Source organism: Lactuca virosa, chromosome 8, assembly GCF_052849685.1.
Source record: "Lactuca virosa cultivar CGN04683 chromosome 8, Lactuca_virosa_CGN04683_v6, whole genome shotgun sequence".
Classification (NCBI taxonomy): Eukaryota; Viridiplantae; Streptophyta; class Magnoliopsida; order Asterales; family Asteraceae; genus Lactuca; species Lactuca virosa.
This window is the reverse complement of record NC_136433.1, coordinates 46568881-46574524: the sequence shown is the minus strand read 5'-3', so window position 1 is coordinate 46574524 and position 5644 is coordinate 46568881. Positions and strand designations below refer to the sequence as shown.

Here is a 5644-nt window from a genome sequence, read left to right as displayed (position 1 = left end):
TAATTGTTCTACTAGGCATCCGATTAATCAAGTAACAGGCAGTGAGAAAAGCTTCATCCCAAAATCTTAATGGAAGAGAAGAATGAGCAAGGAGTGCAAGACCTGTTTCAACGATATGCCTGTGTTTTCGTTCTGCCATTCCATTCTGTTGGGATATGTGGGGACATGAGACCCGATGAGTAATGCCTGTTCTTTTAAAATATGCATGGAGTTTATGATATTCACCTCCCCAGTCAGAATGAACAGTGCGAATTTTAGCATTGAGAAGGCGTTCAACATGGTTTTAAAAATCATAAAATACTTGCTCAACATCAGATTTACGTTTAATAAGATAGATCCAAATATAGCGACTGAAATCATCTAAAAAACTAACATAGTATTTGAAACCACCACTAGATTCTTGAGCGGGACCCCATACATCAGTATGAACCAGTTCAAGCGGAAATGTTGTAACATGAACACTAGTTTTATAAGGTAATTGATGACTTTTAGCACGTTGACACGAATCACAGACTACAAACACATTATCAAAAGAACAATCTAACTTATTTGACTTTAAAATTGACTTGGTTACTGCCGGACTCGGATGACCAAGCCGCCGATGCCATTGGTCTGGAGTCACTTTGACACTGGATGCAACTTGATGGGGGAGATGAACGACTAAGTGGCACCGGGTAGAGACCTCCTTTGCTTTTACCGAATAGAAGAGTTTTCTTCGTGACCTTGTCCTTAACCAAGAAAAAATGACGATGAATTTCAATGAATATATTGTTATCGGAAACGAGTTTGTGAGCAGAAAGAAGATGTTTGCTAATTTGAGGAATACATAAGATGTTTTTAAGAGACAAAGATCGGTTTGAAACAGGTATATGTGAATGACCAATGTGAGAAATATTCAAACCTGTTCCATTAGCCACTTGAACCTGGTCTTTGCCTTGATATCTCTCCTGGATAGACAATCGATCAAGGTCACTTGTCAAGTGATCCGTTGCTCCTGTGTCAAGATACCAGTTGGTATCATGATTGTAATGATTGTAGTGATTGTAAGGCACGGTGGTGGCACTGTTTCCTCCTCTGTATTCCTCTGGTTGATAGGCGTGGTTAAAGCGATTTCTGCAATTTAATGCAACATGACCAGGTATACCACATACCTGACAGCGTGGATCAGATCCATTGTTTCTTCCACGTCCACGCCCACGGTCCCTGTTACCACCTTGTCCCCGATAATTTCCTCTTGCACTGTTATTACCAGAGTTGTACGCATTGTTGTTGGAGTTACGACGAGATCCACTTGGATCTTGTCGAGTAACACTGTTGGCAGAACTTGCAAAATCAGTGGACCGGTTCATAGCTGTGGATTGTGCCTCATGAGCAATCAAGTAGGAGTAGAACTCCGGCAAAGTCATTGCTCTCTGATTTCCAAGAACAGTTATGGCAGTGAACAAATCACCATGACCTGGACCTAAACCCGCCAATATGTAACCAATAACCTCTCCATCGTTCATTGGATGACCAATATTGGCAATGGTGTGAGCAAAAGTTGTCATCTTTTGGTAGTACTCCGAAGCACTTAAGTTGCCTTTCTTTGTTGTTGACAGCTGCATACGAATTTAAATAGAGTTTCCTCTGTGTTGTGCAGAGAACATAGTTTGGAGAGAGGTCCATAGTTGATTGGATGTGTCAACACACCGGGTTAACTGTGAAAAAACATCCTCCGTCATTGAGGACAACAAACCACCGAGGATGGCCTGATCCTGGACTATCCATTCTTCATGCTCTGGGCTAATGGATTTCTTGGGGGGGTTCTGTCTCTTTTCCATCTGTGCTTGATCCCACAGTTGTTGTCTTTGCAGGAGGTGGTGTAGTCCCATCAAGATAACCATAGAGGTGGAAACCTCTAAGGATAGGTACAACATGTGCCTTCCAAAGCAGGAAGTTTGTGCGGCTTAATTTGCAAGTTATGGCGGTGGCAATTTTAGAGGAATTGACAAAAGTAGGGGCCATGATAGAGATAATCTGGGAAGATACAAGAAGCCGATAGGTGAAGAGAAGAAAGGAAGAAATAAAATTAGGGTGAAAAACGGAGCCCTTGGGAATCGGTGCTCTGATACCAAGTAGAAAAGGTAAATTGCCGATAAAATACCCTTAGGTATGTATTCATATATATATATATATATATATATATATATATATATATATATATATAGATAAGTTATACAGTAATAAAGATAACTAAATATTTGAACTATTCTACCTTATCATTTACAACAGAAACATAATACTAAACTATCCATAATTATCTTATAATCGACTTCTGTTTACACTTTCAACTTAAGAAATTCAAATTAAACTTCAAAATATTAGTTTTCATAACATGTCAGTACTTAATCTTAGCTAAATAATAGAAGTTTCTGAAGTTTGATAAATTTAGTCTCTCCATCTCAAGTTTGTTTTTAATCTTATGTTTGGTCTTCCAAAGGCTCAAGGCTTTTGGTCAGTTTAATCGTTCTCACAACAATTTATTTTATTTATTTCTACATTTTAGTTTAATTCGTCGAATTCAATTTAATTACTTTTATTCTAAAAAAATCCACTAAAATTGCAAAAAATTTAGGCCCAAAATAATGATGTTAGTATGGTACAAATACTAATCTCCTCCCCCTTCTCTTAATCAATTTTTTCTAGTTCTAGAACCCCTGAGATGATTGTGATTCTGGATTTGTATCAATAGTCAATGTCACTATGGTCTCAAATTTTGATGTTTTTTTTTCTCGAAATTTACTAACAGTTCCATTTATGTTCGCTTTTTTGCTATCGATATTGATTTTTAATAAACTGATTGATTGATTATTTGATTATGTTCTACGTGGACCAATCATGAAACTTTTCTAATACAAATGTAAGAGATAAATATAACTACATGTATAAAAGATACTACTTTTTTTCATAACAACAAACTCAACACACATTAATCTACTCCTAAATTAAATTACGTCGACATGACTTGGAATTTTCAACCTTTAAAAAAAGATATCTCACCTTAACAAATGAGCCATACGATTGTTGGTATAAAAGATACTGGTACATTTGTGAAAAATAAATTGTTAGAAATGCTAGCCATGGCCCTTAGGTCTATGAATAATAACCAAACATAACTATATCTAAAATACGAATATTCGATTATAACTAAATCAAACCACTTTTCCTTTTCTTTTATGTTTGTTTTAGTCTCTTTGACTTTATATTGGAAAGATTTACATAATATAACTACACATGATTATTTCATTGTAAAATCAAGATAATTAAATAGCGTATCGTGTTCTCTTACTAGTTTATACATGGGAATATATATTTCAACATCAAAAGATACTTACAAGTAGGGTTATTTACGTTTGATTATGTTAGGTTCTTTGGAAAACTCTTAGCCAAACTACAAATCGAACAATAAAAAACATATTGCAATGTTTTAAAAACCGGTTTTTTAGTTGAACCGGTATGGTGACCGGTTCATGGTTCAACCGGTTTAACCGGTTCGACCGCTGGGTGAACTGGTTTCTATAGTTTTCATTTTTTTTTTCTATTTTCCTACATATACATACATATATAAAGTATGAATTTGATATTTATCAGTTCAAACATTAAAAATACACATAAAAATACGTTGTAGATGAATCCAAATACATTAAATTAACACATAACCATAAATTTTAGTGTTTTACATCAATCCATATACGTCAAAAAGAAAATAAAGTATAATACCGAAACGAAATATAGTTTTAGATGAATACAAACACCTCAAAAAACTTTATAACATTTACCATATGTTTTTATTTAGAGAAAACTAAATAGATTTGAAAAAAAAAATCACCAAAGTTTATTATGTAAATGATTCTTTTTCATGTGTTTTTATTCGGTTTAACCGGTTTATTTTGACCGGTTTAACCGGATTTTTCTAAAAACCGGCTGGTTCAATCCGGTTTAGAAATCAATGTAAAACCGGTGATGGTTAAACCGCTCCTTCTCCCGGTTCCCGGTCCAACCGGTTCGACCGGCCGGTTCAAACCGGTTTTTAAAACATTGACATATTGTTTTTTTTCTCAAATCAACAAACTTTATTCGGCTCAGCCGGTGTCATCGCTTTATATCAAATAGTGAACACCATTGCTTGGTGCTTAAAAGCATTAAAATATATACCTAATCCAAATTATAAAGGAAATAAAATGATATATAAATCCTAGTTAAAATCAGAAACAAAAAGCCCGTCTAGCTCAGTTGGTAGAGCGCAAGGCTCTTAACCTTGTGGTCGTGGGTTCGAGCCCCACGGTGGGCGTTTTTGTTAATTTTTCTACCCTTCATTTTCATGTACCAAATAAACAGCCACACATTTATTCGCTAAAGTGTCCAAAACTAATTGGTTGTTATTATGATAATTTCATTAATTTGTATTTTTCTTACCCATGATAACATACATATATTGTTTTTACTAATTATAGTAGTATGTAACAAATTAAATGCATCGCCTATATAAACTAGTGTTATATCCATCTCGTGGACAAATTTACCGATATAAAAACAATAGATCAATTTTAATTTCTTTTATAGCATGTTACTTTTATTTATTCATATTATAGCATGGCTATAGAAAGGATCAAAATAACTAAAACAACCAACTTACAACCAATTAGAACAACCGTCGGCATAAACTTTATTGCAATTGAGAGACTTTCATAAATAAAGTAAAATAAAATGTTCACAATAATATTACCATTGTATGCCATTATTGTATGCCATTTCCAGAGTACCTAAAAACATCATCATTATCTTTCTCATTGTATCAATAATACATTCTCATCTTGAAGCTTTTGTATTCATCATCTTTTTATTCTTCAAACTTTAGTAAAGCTTTACGGCCTCCTCCCACATTAATATTTTTGCATTTAGCCTTTAAAAAACAAACCAAAATGAAAGAGTAACTTGAAGCAGCTAGACTTTATAACCATCGAGTTGTGAGAAATTACAATTGTGCTATCAGTTGTTATGCCTCATAAAATCATTACTCATTCAGGGATAACCACCATTTTACAATATTGAATTAAAATGTCTAAAATGTCATCCATATTATTGTAAATAACATGACACATGGGAGTAATAATAGTATGGAGAGAACACTTACAAATCCTTGAGATCATAAATTATAAACCTAAAACTACCCTCAAGTTCCTTGAGGAGGACACTATGAGTGAGTCAGGTATAGGGCACAACCTCATATGGCCTTATAAGCTTGGATCACATACATGGGATCATTAGCTAGCTTGGTTAACACTTGGCCTATATTATTCTCTAGATCCCTCAAGTATATGCAATAGATGTCATCCATGCTACCAAACGAACTACAAATACATATTTGGTCAAATTCACAAACCAAACAAAAAACATTCACATATCATCTAAAAAAACACACATTCGTTTTATTATCCAAAACATTCACTTTATTTCATCAAAGTCAGAAACCAAACAAAAAAAAAAACACTCACTTAGGCCTAAACTCGATCAACAACCACAACTCGAGCCTGGCCTGACTTATTCACTATATCAGCTTAAACATTCCTATTTTTACCTTAGATATTAAGAAAACAATGTTTAT

General features: G+C 34.2%; 1 non-coding gene across 1 annotated transcript; it reads left to right on the top strand.

Annotated features, from left to right (window-relative positions):
* The first annotated feature begins 4257 nt into the window (after nucleotides 1-4257).
* On the top strand, nucleotides 4258-4330 carry TRNAK-CUU (transfer RNA lysine (anticodon CUU)). The gene has a single exon. It is a non-coding gene; the product is annotated as a tRNA-Lys (tRNA).
* The last annotated feature ends 1314 nt before the right edge of the window (nucleotides 4331-5644 follow it).